The sequence below is a fragment of the Engraulis encrasicolus genome, chromosome 5 (assembly GCF_034702125.1).
Source record: "Engraulis encrasicolus isolate BLACKSEA-1 chromosome 5, IST_EnEncr_1.0, whole genome shotgun sequence".
Taxonomy (NCBI): Eukaryota; Metazoa; Chordata; class Actinopteri; order Clupeiformes; family Engraulidae; genus Engraulis; species Engraulis encrasicolus.
In genome coordinates this window covers 47,669,509-47,688,721 of record NC_085861.1, presented here as the reverse complement: position 1 = coordinate 47,688,721, position 19,213 = coordinate 47,669,509, and positions in this window count along the sequence as shown.

The window sequence follows — 19,213 nt, the reverse complement described above, 5'->3', positions numbered from 1 at the left end:
ATCAGAAATCCCGAAGGATAGAGGAGACTGAGAGACTCATTGCCTGGCCATCATACAGCTGTCTTCATCAGCCTCTTGATACCACTGAAGGAAAAAGCACAAGAAAAGACTGAAGAATGTGCAACACAGAAACTTCCAGAGGACTTATCACATGGTGTCACAGTGTGTACACAAAAGCAGCCTAGCAGCGGTTGCCAAAGATGGACTAGAAATTTAACTTTTTGAGGTAAATGGTGCCATGGAGTTTTTTTTGTTTGGTTTGTTTTTGTTTTTTTTACCCAGGAATACAGTGAAGGCAACATGGGGCATCTGAGCAGGAAAGTCCCAGGCTTCACTTTTGGCCTGGTGGAAAGGACCACCACCACCATCAACCGTTGTGTGGAACCAATGAGCTGCTCACTATCACACCTGTGTGAGGTGTGTGTGAGGCACCTGCAAGCTGACGACTGATGTTTAGAGTCCCAGCTCTAAAAGGAAAACTGGTGTTAAAACAGAGGACTGACGAACCTGATCAGAAACTGTGGCCCTGCTGCCAAACACTTGCTTAAAGAATGCAACATGAGCCAAAAAAGAAAGAAAGAAAAGAAGAAAGAAAGAAAAAAACTTCTGAGGTTTTGCCTCCAAGGAGTGTGTGCCTTTCTCCCTCATTGACCAATAGTCTGTTACACTCGGACAAAAAGAAAAACAGAAAAGAAAATGGGTGAAAAAATGTATGGATGTATGTTCTGGGTTTACACAGAGGGAAGATGTGGTGCTCCCATCTCCACCCTCTATGCAGGACTGGTGTAGTTTCCTGATGCAGCTGCCATGTTCATGCAACCAACGTCTCTTTGTTTTATTTCATTTCATTTCAATTTGTTTTATTTTATTTTATTTTTAGTTTTGGTCTGGCTTTAAACTTTTTAGTTTAGTATTTTTTCCAGCTCCCGTCTGTGTGGTCTTAACGAAGAAAATGGCATGCAATAAAGACCTCTTCTGCATTCAAGAGAAGTGTCCTCGTATGTCATGTGAGGTGAAGTGTCTGAAAGCCATTGTCAACTGATCAACTTCCTTTTTTTGCAATGAATAGATTAAAAAGACTCTTTCATCCTGGCTGTAATGCAAGTGGAAGCGTTTTCTCCCTTTCATTAAAAAAACAGCCGTCCATCCATAGTATCTTAAAATAGTTTTCAGAGCAAAGGAGCAGGGGTGAGTCATGCTATCATTATGAAAAGCTTCAGAGACCTGAATTGAATTTGCCACTACAAGAGGAATGTTGTCCTGGGAATTGGGTCCCCATTACATTGTATGTATAGGATAGGGGGCCCTTTCAGATGACTTTGTCCGGGCCCCAGCGAAAGCTGTCAGCGGCCCTGCACACACACATACACACACACACACACACACACACACACACACACACACACACACACACACACTCTAATAGCTGCTAACAGCTCTGAGTGGATGGTGTCACCCTGCACCACCAATCCACTGTCCTCAAGATAACAACCCGTTTATTATTTAGACACTCGTTTCATTGCACCCCGCCTGGCCAGTTCCCCAGAGAGTCCGCTCGCCTCCCCTCTGGATCCCTCCTCTCAGGGCCGGATTAAGATGGTCTGGGGCCCCTAGGCTACAGGTTGCTGTGGGCCCCCCTAGAAGGCAAATTTAGCAACAAATTTACATAGACAGTGTCATAATTATGAACTCGGAATGAAGGATAACCTATTTACCAACTGTAATCAACATGACGGATGCCTTTTTCAATTTTGCAGTTTATCACAATTCTGCAATTTGTCAGTTTTGGCCAATCGGGGGGGGGCCTGGCAGGTTGGGGCCCCTAGGCTGCAGCCATATCTAGCCTGTGCATTAATCCGGCCCTGCCTCCTCTCCATGCATCGCAAACACTTCATTAGCCCGCATTAGTCTCCCCGCGTCCCGGGTGAGCACAGACCGGGCGACCCCTGTGTGGAAGAGTGGAGTTGCGATCAAGAGCTCCAATTTGGCGGTAATTATCCCAGCGACCCCAGCCCTCCTTCAGTGTCTTGAGGGCAGGATGCAGTGACGGGAATAGTAATCAACCAATTGACTCCCTCCTGGCGGAGCTGCGGCAGGGACAATGTTGGTGTCTTCTCGACATGAGCTTCCCGTCGAGCCGAGCTACCAAGCCATAGCAATGTACTACAGTAGCACCCATAGTTATAGGAAAAAAGTTAATTTATAGCCCTGCCTGTTAGGGTTAGGGCCACTGACCTCTCTGTGTGTTGTTGAGGCAGAGCAGACGGCTCTGTAGAGGGCCTGGTGGATGAGATCAGGGCTATAAAACGTTTTTCATCACAGGCCAAAATGGCTTGTAGATGTTAGTCATACGAGCCAAACACCCCCTCACTAATGGGTCAAAGTGGCTAGTAAGTTGGTATTTTCTACCGGCCAAACTGAAATTTCACCAGCATTTGGTCGGTTGGCTTAATTTAGAGCCCTGGATGAGATCATGAGGTAGTTAATCACTGGGGTTAAGTAAGGTCAATGAGGGTCACCTACACACACACTCACAAACACATTCAATTACCCTGTGGATGCAGAAGGTACTGTGTCAGGGATGGGCATTAGGGTGCATCAAACCTCCCAACTTCGAAAAGTCACACCCTTTTTTGCAGTACTGTTCCTTCGCACTAACATAACTTCCTTGCAAAATTTGTGAAATTTTGAGCTACAGTATGTTTAAGAAATTTTAATTTGCAGTTAATGGGTATTTTGTAAAAAAAAAAATCTGTGAAAAGTGCGTTCTGAGGCTGTTTTGAGGAAAAGCAGTAAAGAGAATCATTTGGAAGAATTCACCGAGCTGTGTAACTTAAGTACACTTTAATAATAACTTTAAAGGGACACTGTGTGAGATTTTTAGTTGTTTATTTCCAGAATTCATACTACCCATTCACTAATGCTACCTTTTTCATGAATTCTTACCACCACCATCAAATTCTTATTCATCAAGTATTCATTATGACTGGAAAAATTGCACTTTTCATACATGAAAAGGGGGATCTTCTCCATAGTCAGCCATTTTGAATTTCCAAAAATAGCCATTTTTAGCTGCAAAAATGACTGTACCTGGACCATACTAGAAAATATTTGTTTATTACTCAGTAAACTTTCATGTAAAGATCAAATTTGGTAATAGGCAGCCCAGTTTAAATGAGCAGTATAGTTGCAGTACCTTTTTTGACCATTTCCTGCACAGTGTACCTTTAAAGAATGGACCATTATGGTCTGTGGGAGTGACGTAACTCTTCTTAGACGGCTCTGGTGACACCCATTTAGGAGACTGGACTTGATCGCTCTGTGTTGCATTGGTGAAGCGTAGTATGCTTTATCTTTGTTACCCTTTGGTCGTAATTGGTGTGCACGCACAGATAGGAAGACTATCGTTCCTGTTTCCAGAGCTTTTCCAGGCCATTCTTTACGCAATACACACGGTTTTCCAGAACTGGAATAACAAGAAAGGGTTATACAGAGATAGCATCAATAACTCCCACACTTGCCACCTCTTCTCCTTGTCCTCCCTCTCTCTCTCTCTCTCTCTCTCTCTCTCTCTCTCTCTCTCTCTCTCTCTCTCTCTCTCTCTCTCTCTCTCTCTCTCTCTCTCTCTCTTTCTCTCTGGTCACTAGGCCTGCGGCCCCAAAAGGGATCAGACAGTATTTGGACAATTGTTGGAAGACTTCACTCTGCCCACTTACTTCAAAGTAAGATCCTTGAAAAACGAATGACTTCACTGCAGTTGTATTGTGCTATAGGAGGCAACAGACCCAAACTCTTTGTGGATTTTAGGGCGCAGTAAAACGAAAAACATGAATCACAGTATTTTATTTTATGACTCAAACTAATCCAGAAACATAAAAGACAATGAGGAATGGCTTTGGTTTTGAACAGAGGTCTTTTCACTGTGATGTCTTAAGCCAGCGTTGGCATTTGCGGTGGACTCAGAGGACAGTTACTAGACACACCCAGCAGGCTTGTACGAAATTCCGAATGGAAAGAATTTCCATTCAAAATAATGCCATTATACCAACACTAGGTGGTGCCATTACCTTGAATTTCTTTGAATTTAAGCTACACCACCCATTGGAAGTACATAGAACACCACCACCTAGTGGTCGTATTATGGCATTACTTTGAATTGAAATTCTTTCCATTCGGAATTTCGTACAAGCCTGACACCCAGACACTGAGTGACAGAAGTTCCCCTTTCTGGGAGCGTTCATTTGTTGTTCTCTCTCTCTCTCTCTCTCTCTCTCTCTCTCTCTCTCTCTCTCTTCCTGTCTCTCTGTCTGTTTCTTTGGACTCTAATGTACCCTTTTAACTAGTGTCACGATTCAAAATAAATGGGTGTTAGAAATCAAAATCTCAAAAGCTAAATTAGCAAATCCCTCAATTTAAACAACACCTACCACCCACCTGTTGGAACTGAACCTATGCCCCTTTTGGCTTCAACCTCAGCTCCTACACCACAAGCTCATGGCCTAGACTGGGCGAGGGCAACGTGGGTAGTAAAAATGAGCTAGAGCAGGCCACTCTAAGGTCCATCGGTTAAGTCTCGCGCCTGCTGCAGCAGTTTCCTAGAAGCGCAGCACTTACTGCATCTGCAGAAGTGCCCTAGGGCCTGGTGCAAATGTCAAGAGATTAGCACAGCTTTCAGGAAGCCGCCATAGAGCTCCCACCGTCTACGTAGATCAGCCCCGTGACATCTGTCACTTTCACTCTCCAGGGCGCAGGGCCAAGAGAGTGACGATGGCAGCACTTGGCAGCAGGATGCGTTACGCTGTGTTTACTAAGTCTCCTCTTAACCTCTGCCCCCAGGTTATTTCCATTCTGAGGAACCCTCCAGAGCCAGAGTGAGCCTAAGTCCCTGGCTGGCTGGCAGCTCTGGTGCCGCGCTCTGTTCTCCCATACGTAGCTGGTAACAGGGTTGGCTAGCCAGTTAGAGTGGATTACTCTCTCTCTCTCTCTCTCTCTCTCTCTCTCTCTCTCTCTCTCTCTCTCTCTCTCTTTCTCTCTCTCTCGTTTCCTCCCTCTGTCTCTGTCTCCTCCCCCCTCCTGAGTCTCAGAAAGTGGAGTTGGGCCAGCTGACTAATTTGACTAATTAGAGCCAAAGAGGCTTGGTGGGGGAGTTGGCTCTCGGCATGCGCAGAACGTGCACACTTGACTTGACTGCTGTGACGTCTTAAATCCCCCGCAGAGCGACTGGCGTCATCGGGATGACCTTTGGCTCCGCGCCCGTCACCTGCCACGTTCTGCTGCGCTGTGCTGTGCTGTGCTGCACCAGGCCTGGTGAGTGGGTGGTAGCTCACAGCAGCATCTCTCAGCGAGATCTCTGTTACCGGGCAGACGTGGGTTACTACCGGACACTTCCATCCTCAGACTGCCAGTGCCAGCAGCAGCCATGTTGATGATGATGGCCGTCTGCCTTGTGGGCAGAGTCGTTACAACGTTGGCTGGCTGCTGGGTTCAGAAGGTAAAGCCCCACATATTTGTTACAGTCTCTGAGGCAGCTGATCCTAATTGCCTTAGGCATAACATAGCGCTTTACTCAGGCATAACATAGCGCTTTACTCCCCAGCCAGGTAAGAAGAGCTAATTAGTGTAAGTGCATATGATAGCATAGGACAGGAGGGAGGAGGAATGTACAGAGGCACATCTTGCTTGCCAACAGGCTAGGGAGACAGCCGCTTGGGCCCCCCAAGATGGCAAATAACAGCTCAGAATCTACTACAGTAGTGGGCATTTTGTTAGCTTAATTTCCCTCGGGATCAATTAATGATACTCTGCTCTACTCTACTCAAGTGTTCATTCTTTTCCATTTTTGCTTAGGGCGCCAGCTGACCCTAGAATAGCCTCTGGGAATGTACAGCACTGCACGTTGCAGGACTTTTACTTTCTCAAGCCGATGGGTTCGTTGAAGTGTGCTGCTTCATCAAGATGAACTACCCATAGACTGTTAACTTAACATAGCCCAATCCTTAACCTGCTTCACCACTAAAGCCAAATTCATACTATATGTGTAAGAGGGTTACAAATGCAGTTCATTGTGAAATACAGCTGGAATGTTTCACACATCCTACCCAATGACCAAATACATGTTGAGAGTTATCACAAACCAACAGAATCACATACAGTAGTGTACATACGTTTTACCATACAATCAAAAAGCCTGGCGGCACTGTGCATTAGCTGCTCAGCTCGATGGGTAGCTCATATTGACATGGTCCAGCCTTTGGCCTTGGAGTCAGTGTTGCCAGATTGGGCAGTTTCCCACCCAATTGGGCTGCTTAGGTTGGCTGTCTGCGGGGTAAAAAAAAGGTAAAAAGGGCAGATTTTCCTGCAGATTTATAGCCATAGAAATCCACAAAATGTAGGTCAAATTGGGCAGGGTTTAGTGTTTCCAGGCGGGTTTTGAGCATTTTTCGGGGCTGGAAATCATCAGTCTCGTCTGGCAACCCTGCTAGTACAGGCAGGCAGGCCAGCCACATAGAGGCCCATTTACAAGAGGTACTTACAGGGCTGTCTGTAGCTGAAAACATGACATCAACAACAATAAAAATGTCCAAAGTTGGAGGAATAGTCGGACCCAAACATGCTTTGCTAGTAGGCCTATTTATTATTAAATGCAGACAGAACTCACACAATACAAGTAGACCAGCACAATCTTGCAGTGCAAAATAAGCTTTCGCTCTCATAAGTCTTCAGAGGAAAAACTAGACACTTCACTGTTGAAGACATAACAACAATTTTCTCTATGATTTCATCCTTATTTTCTTGGTGGTCTATTGATTGCTCACCCAGCGTAAAACTCAGTTCTTGGCGACAGGGCTCAAAGTGTCACCAAAGCCGTCTCTCCATCATGTTAATTGTCATTTTTCAGCAGTAATTTAAAGAGAGCTGATTTCATAGAGTATGGAGCCAGTCTCTAAATCAGAGATCCATGCCTTGAGCCAGCTTTTGTTATCAAACTCACAACAAACACATTTACAGCAAATGCCATTTCAGACATTTATTTTGCCTAAACACATCTGCTTTATCATCATATGCACTCTTTGTTGCTTTTCAAGTTGAAAGCAGCACTATATGAATAAATATCATCCTCATTCACCTTGCAACTGCTCACTGCGTAAGAGCTGCATTCGGCCTACCTATTCGCAACTGAAGTGTTATTTTTTTATAACTATAACTATAACTTTTCTCTTTATACTTTTTATATATATACTCTTTATACCTTTTTCTTTTCTTTCTTTACTCCCATTATAAGTGTCACCTTTACTGTCGAAGCTAATAGTGCTCCTTGTCACATCTCTGTTGGATGGCACTCAAGCACTTCAAGGGCAACTCGCTCATCATTTCCACTCAGTCAACGCCTGCATAAAGACTGAAGGAGAGAGAGGCCCTCAGGGCCGGCGATAGGCATAGGCAAACGAGGTGGTCGCCTGGGGCGCCAAATATTTTAGGCGCACCGCAGTAATGCAACAAAATTCCACAGAATTAGAACTTCAAATGAAATTTAAAAAAAAAATACTTGTTGACACTGATTATTCAGGCACTCATATAGAGTATGTGCTTTATGTACAGTATATCACGAAAGTGAATACACCCCTCACAGTTTTGCAGATTTTTCTTCCTAAAAGAAACATGCATGTCAACATGCACTGTGACTACTGAAGCAGATCATGATATTCTCCATAAGATTGCATTCAAATCTCACACCAATCTATTTAAGCCAGATGCAGACTCAAAATGTAAAAGTTCAATGCAAAGAAAGGTTGAAACACACACTGATGACCTCCCTTGTCATCCCTTTTCATTTCGTTTCATTTCGAGACGATTCGAGCCAACATAGCCCCTTCTCTACCGGATTTTAATCTGGGGTGTACTCACTTTTGTGAGTACATGTTCAAACATTAATGGCTGTATTTTGTTTTTTTCTGAGTGAACAAGAAATTTAAGCGGTTAAATATGTTGTTAAAAGGTCACTAATCATTGTGTCAAAGTTACATTTCTGTAATGCTTTCCTATGAAAAGATATACTCAAAAATCTGCAAAACTGTGATATACTGTACGTACTAGATCAGCTGTGCTCGATCAGATGTACGATGTTATGCTTACAGATGCCAATTTCTTATAACCCAAAAAGGAAAGGAGGTGCTTGCCTAGGGCACCAAATTGACTAGAACCAGCCCTGGAGGCCCTCATATGCATAACAGTCAAGAGCTGCTCCACAGTGCGCCGACCGCATGTAGGGAAAAGAATCTGCTAGGGACATTAAGCACAGACTGCAAAGTGTTCCTCCAGAGTTCCATCCATACCTCTATGGCTCGTCCTCTCTCTGGTTCTGTGAGCTCGGGTCCAGAGTCATTGTTCTTGCTGGAGCCTTCTCAAGTATGCTATAACCAAGCAGGATCAAGAAGCGTTCCCTGGGGCGTTCAGGGGGATGAGTGATCTAATGTGGCCACTTACTAAAGCTGCCTTTGTGTGTTGTTACGTATGTGTGCCAGCGCCTGGCAGCGTGTGTGTTAAATAACACCAATGTGAGCCAACCCGGGGGATCTGCAGAAGCGTTACCTCAGCTTAGGTACACGTCTCACGTTTTTATCTTTCTTTCTTTCTTTCTTTCTTTCTTTCTTTCTTTCTTTCTTTACTCCATCGAAGAAGCACAATGAACAGTGGCTCTGTTGATTTCCCCTTTTTTCGTTCTTTTCTTTTTTTTACTTCAAGCGTGCTCATCGACCTGATATAACCCTTCGCTATGCCTCCGCAAAGAGAGAGAGATAGAGAAAGAGACAGAGAGAGAAAAAAAGAGAGAGACAGAGAAAGGAAAAGACAGAGAGAAGTGGAGACCAAGTGTACAGCAATTACTCCCCAGGGCTTGGTCACGAGGGCTGGGCAGAAATGAAGCGCTCGAGGCTGGGAATCCCATTCTGGACCCCGGAGCACCTGTGATCGGCTCCCAAAACTAACTGCGGCTCCAGCCGTGGAGGGAGGGCCAGGGGCCCAGATGGCCCCGACTAAACGCCGCGCCAAACACCTGGAATACTAGTTAGCTACTGCACACAGGGAACTGAACTGAAGGCAGATGAAGAGGCAAGTGGCGGAGCGAGAGAGAAGGGGAATGGAGGGAGCGGTGTTGGCGGAGAGAGAGATGGAGAGAGAGAAGGGGAAAAGGACAGATGGGAGGGGGGGTGGTGCAGGAGAAAGACGGGAAATTATGAGGCAGTGATGGAGAAAGAGGGGAAAGAGAATGGAGGATGTGATGGGACAGAGAAGAAGAGATGAGGGAAAAGAGAATATGAAATAGAGTGATGAACAGAGGAGAGGAACGATGGGAAGGATGGACTGATTTCTGGATGCGAGAGAGGGGAAAGAGAAAGGGAGGATGTGAGGGGACAGAGAAGAAGAGATGAGGGAAAAGAGAGTATGAAATAGAGTGATTAACAGAGGAGAGGAACGATGGACTGATTTCTGGATGGACTGATTTCTGGATGCAAGTCACCTCTTTTTTTCACTCCCCAATGATTTCACAGTCCAGAGGACAGGAAAGAGAGGCGAGAGAGGAAAGAACTGCAGCGGTCCATCCATCTAGTGAAATATTTCTCCATCTCATTGATGAATAACATACTCTGAAATAGGCCACTCCTGTGTACCGGCTCCAGGAATGATCTAAATTGCAAACTGCAAAAATAAAACATTAAAAAATTAAAAATAATGATAACAGTGCTAATAATCTCATTCTCGTTCTTTTGCAGCACACACCCTACAGTTCTACAGCATATTTCAGCCACATCAGCTGATAGCTTTTTAGATAGTAAGCTACTTGAATCATCGGGAGAAGAGGGTTCAGCTGCCAATTCCCTGCTGCTATATGAAGACATTAAAATCGGAAGAGACAAAGGCCTTGTAGCCAGTGCCAGAAATGTTATGTATTACTCGCTGTGCATACATTTGTTCGCCATGCAGCGAGCAGCGCAGGCTGCCAAACCTAATACAATTTATTCACTCCGCACTCAACAGGATGTTGGCCAATTTGGTGGTTAATCTGCTGTTACTTCATTTCCTTGCTGTGAGCGCGAGTTTAGAGCCAGATGGAGGGGGAGCGCTGCGTTAGAGGCCCATAGGAATCTCTGGACTGCAACGTACAGCTATTGACTACAAATCCCAGCCAGCGTTATGTACTGTATGGCTCTTCAGGTGGAGCAAACTGGCAGCTTTTATCTTTATGTGCTCTTTGTCTTCATGGTATACAGGGCAGTGAATATCACGACAGGAATAGAATGGGGTAGAGAGACGAAGAAGTGCAGGGAAATGACCCCGGCCTGACTCAAACCTGGGTCCCCATGGGCCTGCAAGCGCATTCATGGTATGGTTGCATGCATTTGCATGAAGCGTCACTTCACCCCCTGGGTGCATCCCAATATGCGACCTTGCCTCCTCCACTTGTGCTTGTCTCCTCTTCCCGCCTCCTGGCCCCTCCTCCGTGGAGAAAATGATTAAGTTTCCCAGCTGTCAGCCTCGCCACAACTTTTGAGGGACTGTTTTTCATTCACCATAACCAGGAAGTCAGTGTGTTTGTGTGTGTGTGCATGTGTGTGTGTGTGTGTGTGTGCACGTGAGTGCGTGTGCGTGCCTGTGTGTGTGCACGCAAGTGTGTGTGTGTGTACGCGTGTGCATGTGTATGTGTGTGTGGTAGGCCATATATTTCCATAACATGACACTAAAAGTCATACAGAGTTGTATTGAATGATCAATGTTGCAAATGAAATAAAAAGCATATACCATCTATCTTCTTGATAAAGGAAATAGTCATATCCAAATGATGTCATGTTGGCGTTTCTTGATGTTTCATAGTCTCTGAAGTCAATGGGGGGAGATGTGAATTATAGGCCTGCTCGACAGCACCAGAGCCCATCACTGCACTCACAAATCACTCCTTTGTCTGTTTCTATAATCATGAAATAGTTGGTGGAGACTACTTGGCAATGGAGCATTCTCTCTTTGCATCCAAAACCTCTGGAGTTAGAGGACGCATTTTCAAAAACTCCATGAAAATGCAATCACTCTCAGCATATGTGTCCAACACTGCAGTGCTCTGCCTGAGAACTGACTAAAATGTGATCGATAACCATTTGCATTTAGGCTCCTGCTTCAATTGCTCCTCCGCGGTCATCATGATGGAATTTCCCCCCAAATGACAGCTAGGGTCTGTCACCTCTTAGTTGGATAATAGTGCTGCTGTACAAAAAGCGGTGACATAAAAATAAACTTTTTGCTCATTCCCCAACCCTTCCATCCTTCTCTGTCCACCTTTTCAACTGTCCTATCACAATTAAGGCAAAAAGCCCACAAAACATAGAAACCAGATGCAAACATTTACAAGACCAATATGATTCTTTCAGCTGTGGTGGCATTCCACCCTTGTAAGGTGTTTAGGTCATTTTGACCCGTTTTCATTTTTTGGTTTGAGAAAAGCTGTATCAATTATTATTTCACTCTGAGATTCACTGGCTTTGGGTCATTTGTGAGGAACATGAATCAGAAAAAAATTGTGACGATCCATGCTAGCTCCTTCAACAGTGTGGACCATACCATTCTTACAAATAACCTTGCGGTAGGGACTAGGTAGGAATGTGAGGATGAGGAACTTTGGGTTTTAATTGCTGTGATGATGTGTATGATCCAAGATGGCTCCTTCAACAGTGCAGACACACAATACTTACATATATCCTTGTGTAGGAACTAGGAATGTGAGGAACTTCTCGGTTTTAGCTGCTGTGATGATGTGTATGACGCACAGCATGGGAATCCCATCAGAGGCTGCAGTGGAATGTTGGCTGAGCTCCAACATTCTAACTGTAACCGTTTCTGTCTGTCTGGCTTTCTAACGGTGTCACCGCCGTGGGTTAGCTGCATGGGTGGGGAAGACCTAATGGGATTGTCCCCCCGCTTAATCGCCAACACAAGACCCCTGCTCTACACCGCTTGATCCCAAGATCCACAGACTAATATCCACAAGACGTGGAGACAGGTTTAGTTTACAGCTCATCCGCAGACAGGTGCACACACACGCACGCACGCACGCACGCACGCACGCACGCACGCACGCACGCACGCACGCACGCACGCACGCACACACACACGCACACACACACACACACACACACACACACACACACACACACACAAACACATACACACATACGAACACACACACACACACAAACACACACACCTGTTTGACCCCTGGGTCCATTTGATGGAGACAGGATTTGTAGCTCATCCGTACACACACACACACACACACACACACACACACACACACACACACACACACACACACACACACACACACACACACACACACACACACACACACACACACACACACACACACACACACACACACACACAAACAAAGACACATAGGAAAATACAAGCACGCACACACACACACACACACACACACACACACACACACACACACACACACACACACACACACACACACACACACACACACACACACACACACACACACACACACAAACAAACAAAAACACATACAAACATGCATACAAGCACATACACACGCACACATAAACACACACATACAAGCGTACACACACAAACACACATACAATACAATGTGACTGAGCCAGGGCCCCTTTGTTTTCTGTCTGCACCTGTGCCATGTTTGATTTCCCAAAATCTGAACTTTTTATGGCTATAGAGCCTACAGGGAGATCCAGATATTTGGTTTTAATCAAAGGAATGTGAACTGTGAAGCATGGCCTTTCCCATATACTTTTTTCATTATCTATGAATGAAATGATCTATGATCACTATCTAAATGTCAAAGAAAGAAACAGATGATGTTAAAAGTAGAGGTAAATGAAAAGCAAACCCCAGCCACAGTTTCCTTTACATTACATTACATTACATCACATTACATGACATAACATATCATAACATTACATTGCATTTGGAAGACGCTTTATAACCAAAGCGACTTACAATCAAGGACATAACCATCACTAGCAGATACAAAGTGCACAGGTTCCAACAAAGGCAGGCACGCTGACAGCTTGGCCCAGGAAAAAGTCATCTGAATGGCCCCCCAGGCTAATAGATACAATGTAATGAGGACCCAATTTTAGGGCTCCTCTCTCCCTGGGCCCAGGACAACTGTCCCTTTTGTCCCTCCCTGTCAGCACCCCTGAACACAGCTTCTATTTCCTTCCAACAACAGTTTCTATGTAGCGTATAGGTCTAACAATCAGCTGATTCTGAGCGGGTTGGATCAAATCTGTGGCAGGGATTTTACTCTTTGGTAACACATTGTTTTAAGGGATCACCACTATTTTTTGTGAATCCACCTCCTTAGGACAAGTGTAATGACTGGTGTAACAACTACTGTAGTATAATAATATTAGAGTAAAATCCCTGCTACAGATTTGATCCAACCCGCTCAGAATCAGCTGATTGTTAGACCTATACATGCAGTAGTGTTGTACTTCCAACATTAATTTACCTCTACTACTTTTTTTTCTCAAAGGAAATGTGTTATTGTGAATAAGACAGTCAAGAGTATGAAAGGAAGAGAGTGGGAGAGAGTGACGGACCCTTGGGAAGGTCCCAAGCAGGACTCAGGCGGTGTTCATACATACCCGGGTATTTTGATATACGCAGACCTTCCCCTTCGGGTGTGCCTTTCGTTCACCAACAAACAAAGGTTTTCCCTCTTTAAACGAAGCTCCAAAAAAACAAAAGTGGAGATTTAAAAAAATATATATATATTTTTTTTTAAATCTCCGGTTAGCGTTTGTATATAAACAGAGCTAAACGGAGACTTGAATGGCACTCTACTTATGGCGCACAGGTTTAACGTATTTATGACAGCTCTCAACAGCACATTTATGCGTATTTGCCTTTGATATGAACGGAAATATTTGCTAAGCGTAGAAAAGAAAAAAAATCGTTTATCAAAATACCCAGGTATGTATATAGGCGAGTACATTTAGGGTTTAACCCCAAAAAAATTGATACAAAAGGTTTTTTTATGGATTCTATTACTATTGGACCTGCTAAATGACATACTAAAAATCTAGTAAAATCTGACTTTGGGAAATGAGTTTTTTCAACATAGCTGCCATAGGCTTATTATAAGGGTCAAGAGACACTCCAGGTGAATAGGCCAAAAAATGTAGCTGGTCGATATCACCATGAAACTTAATCCGGTGATTACTCACATATTTGTGAGAAAAAAATGTATTGCAAGTTTTCTGAAATGTTATGTTTTAATATGGTAATTGGACTATATCTAATTAAATATGCATTAAATTTCAAAATGCAAAAACTCAAAATCTGAAAAAGCCAAGCTCAAAATTACTCTTTTATTTTGTTTCTAGTAAGCCAGAAGATATCTTCAGAAGAGATTATGGACATCTCTTTTTGTTTTGTAGTAAATCTAAAAATCTTTGTGCAGACTAGCTAGCATTTTTTTTTCAAAACATGATTATTTAACATCTCTCTTAGATAAATAATTGAGTTTTATGTTTCTCAAGTTCTTCCAGACATTCTTTGAGTCTGGTGGTATCATAGCATGTATCAAGGACAAGGTCAGCTGTCCTCAAATCATAGCCTCTCCACTGAGGTGTCCTAAGGGCTGGTGCTGGGACTCCTATTTGCCATGTACACCACATCACTGGGCCATGTTATCTGTTCTCACAGCTTCTCATACTACTGTTACACCGATGAAGCACAGTTACTTTGTGCCAGATGACTCCACGGTCACACACATCTCCGCTTGCCTCTCTGAACTATCCACAAGTATGAAGGAATGCAACCTTCAGTTGAGCCTCGCCCAAATGCACTGCTGGTGATCCCAGCCAAAGATTTAGGTTGCCATGATATCGAACTCAATATGGATTCTGCTACTGTTGCCTCAAGTAAGACCACAAGAAATCTCAGTGTCATTGTTGATGACCATCTATCATTCTCTGACCACAAAGCCTCAGTTTCCCAGTCATGTCCTCTTTTTCATGCCCTAATTGAATACAAGGCCCTGACCCTTGCCTATGAAGCTACAACAGGCCCTACTCTGGCTTACCCGAAAGCTATGCTAAAACCCTATGTCCTTTCAGGACATTGTCTGTCTCCAGAACCAACCGTTTCAGCTTGCCCTCTACTTACACATGTAGTGGCTCCTGTCTATTCAGTTCAGCTGCTGAAAGATCCAAAATACCTAGTGACACCATGATTCATCACTGATGATGTGCCCTGACAAACAACACATGGATATTACCATAGCAGTAGTGTCTTTATCCACCCAAACAGCACTCAAAACAAACAGATCCTGAAAACATGTTAGTTCATGCCAATGTAATTATCATGTAGTAACCTTTATTTTAAAAAAACTTTGATCTTGAAAATGACACCTTTCTTGAAGTTAGATTTTCCTAGATTTTTAGTATGTTAGTAAGGACAGCTGGATGTATTGAAATCAGTTGAAAAACCTTTTGTATCAATTTTTTTGGGGTTTGGTGCATTTTGGCCATAGATGTACTCGACTAATAAACAGCACCTCAAACATGGGCCCACATGGGCATCCAATCCCCTTCATAGAAGCAGTGGCGGTTTTAGGGAATCTGAGGCCCTGGGCAAATAACAATTTGGATGATGTACAGCAATGGATGATGTATAAATGCAAGAAAATGAGTACGGCAATGCAACGATGAGGTCCCTGAATGGACGAGGCCCTGGGCAATTGCCCGACCTTGCTGAACGCCAAAACTGCCTATGCAGAGTAGGCCTACTTATATTAGCACAATGCAGGGCTGTAGTCAAGACCACCTTTGTAGAGTCCAAGACAAGTCCAAGACCAGAATAGTCAAGTCCGAGACGAGTTTGAGTCAAAAGAGTTTCGAGTCCGAGACAAGACCGAGTCCAACAACATTCGAGTCCAAGTCACATGTCGGTCAGTGTTAAACGATGAAAAGGATGACTGTCAATTAGGAGAATGTTTGAAGGTAGGCTAACCTATATGCCATGGATGTGAAGACAAACTTTTATGTTGTTGGATTTCAAGCTCCACTATATTTTGCTTAGAGCATTGGCTATCATAAATTCTAAAGACAGACCCGGTAGAGTCCAAAAGCTTAATTTGGCAAGACCAGTGTCCGAGTCCAAGACAAGTCAGAGTCCAATTGATAGCGAGTCCAAGACAAGTCCAAGTCCATAAAAAAACGGACTTGAGTCCGGACTCGAGTACTACAGCCCTGGCACAATGTGCCACGTCAACTCCCTACTTTTACTTTTGTCACCTCTGCAAAAAAGGACACAGGCGTTCTTGTCCTTCCTCAGGTCCACTTCCAGGTGATGCTTCAAAGGTGTTCCTTCGCCAGCGTTTTGCACTCCGTAAAATCACACTTTACCATCTGTTCACTGGCAGACAGTTTGTGCATGTGATATTATTTTGATATTATTGGTCTTGAGTGTTCGGGTCACGCCACACAAGCCTCAGGAGAACTGTAAACCTGTTGCCATAAAGACACGCTGGTCTTTTACAAAGCAGCCGAGGGCAAAAGGCCTGTTTTCCAACCATCATTGCACTTACGGAGATGAAAAACAACCACTGGTCAGTCAACAGGGCTTTTGTGCAGGCTTTTGAACTATCCTAGTATGACTGCATGGCCAGCACCATAAAACACAATGAAGTCCAAGTACATAAAAACTGATAGCTGCGTTTAGTCCCCTAGTCCAATATAATCGGTTGTGTGTGTGTGTGCGCCCGCGTGTGTGTGTGCGTGTGTGTCTGCGTGCCTGCGTGCCTGGGAAACTAATCAGCCATATATGTGTACCCACACAACTTTAGATAATATGAAGTTACAGAGTTCACAGAGATGTGTGACTGTGGTCTTCGCTATTGAAGTGATAGTTGCAAATGCAGGAGGGTATCTAATAGCCTACAATTGGCCTTGGCTATATGGCATATACTGCATGATGACAGATTGTGTGTGTGTGTGTGTGTGTGTGTGTGTGTGTGTGTGTGTGTGTGTGTGTGTGTGTGTGTGTGTGTGTGTGTGTGTGTGTGTGTGTGTGTGTGTGTGTGTGTGTGTGTGTGTGTGTGTGTGTGTGTGTATGCGTGCGTGCGTGTGTGTATGTGTGTGTTTGTGCACCTTTGTGCCTGTGTGTGCGTGTGTGCATGATGTCAAAGGTGTGTGTGTGTGTGTGTGTGTGTGTGTGTGTGTGTGTGTGTGTGTGTGTGTGTGTGTGTGTGTGTGTGTGTGTGTGCGTGCGTGCGTGCATGTGTGTGTGTGTGCGTGCCTGCATGCATGCATTGCATGCATCCGCATATGCAAATAATGGGCACGATCGTGAGGAAGCAGTGCTGCTAGGCAGTGGAATGTTCTAACTACAATGCCTCAGATTGGCAAAGTGTGCATGCCCACTGCCTAGCAAAAGCAGCACTGCTTCATCACGATCGTGCCCAATGCATGCCTGCGACAAAGGCAGGCAGGAGAGAGGCACGCCGCGAGCATGTGCTGAGTGTGAGTGCGCCCGCCGTGCAGTGAGGTATGCAGAGTGAGAGTAAATGGGATAATCTGGGTTTATGGAGATAGATGCTCCCAGTGACGCAGGGCTTTGACCCACCTGACAGATAGATCTCCCCTGACAGCTTGCCCTGCAAATACACCCTCCTTACACATCTTTTACGCTTTTTCTTTTCTTTTCTCTCTCTCTCTCTCTCTCTCTCTCTCTCTCTCTCTCTCTCTCTCTCTCTCTCTCTCTCTCTCTCTCTCTCTTTGGCAAAAGGTCTAGTAGCAACACAATATTAAATTGTTAGGATTTGCCATTATCCCTATTCTATACCTTTCCACAAGCTTGTAAACAATAGAGTAGAGTAACATTGTTAAACCCAGAGGAAAAGAAGACAAAGCCATTTGTATCATATCCCACTATACTAATAATCTAAATAATGATTGAATAGCCCATATGTAGGACTGCATAAGTGTGGTCTAAAGGAGGGAACGGTTTATCACTGCCTGTGGACCTGCCCTAAAATTAGGGAATTTTGGGAAAAGGTAGGTAACAGAACGAGTCTCTGACATTAGCTCCATCGGATTGGTTCAAGACCCTGTCCAACACTCTGGCCATGGAAAAATTGACTTATGCTAAAAAGGGGAAGCTAGAGTTTCTACAAAGTAAGGGAACAATTTTAAAGAGTTTTTGGAAAGCCAAGATGTACAAGATCCATAGGCTGTATATTTCAACTTTCTGATTGTATGATACGAGTTTTTTTTTCTTTTGTCTTTCTTTAATGTTGTTTTGTTTCTTGTTTTTTTTTAATTAAGAAAGTATTTTCCTTCAATGTTGCGATATATATATATATATAAAGGGCCTATAAATATTTGATCTATGTTGTTGTTTAAGTTGGGAAATGTAAAATAAAATCCTAAAAAAAGATATGTAGGACTACACTAGTTACATTTAATGCAGAGATAATATGATTATTCGTAGTGCACCCACAATTTGAGTAGCACTGTAAACTATACAGTAAACAGTAACTCGTGGCAAAAGGCCTGCTCTCATCACATGTACAATCTAAATGTAAACCTATTATTTTAACAGTCTCGCTTTGCCATGTTGTTATTTAACTTCGACAGCCTACTCCCTCTATCCAATTATTTGTTTGTCAAACAAAATCAGGTATAATTGTTCAGGAGGATCTAGGGGGCGAGCAGGACATTTTCCCTTTGACCCAGAGCCTTCCTGTATTGGTTGGGATGGCCCTACAGTATTATGGCTGTAGTGGGGGCCCTTTCAGTGTTTTTTTTTTTTTTTGCCCTGTGACCCTGGTGTCCAATTGTTCCGCCACTGTGGTGTCTGCAGAGCAAAGGGCAGAGGAAATCGTGTGGCGTGAATGGTGTTTTGGAATAATGAACCTTTGGGGATTGTTGGTCTTTCCCCACCTCTAGATGGCGACGTGGAAGCGTCTTGTAGTATGCGCCGAAAAAACTTGATTACGTTTCACTCAGTAGCTTACAATAAACTAGCACATTGATGAACTAACTATTTTAAACAAAGCTGCCGTAGTGTCAGTCATTTAGGTTTCAATTGAACACAGGAAAAAAACTGTACTAAACTACTGACTAAAAGTATTTTTTACTTTCACTCGGGCGCTCTGCTCGACATG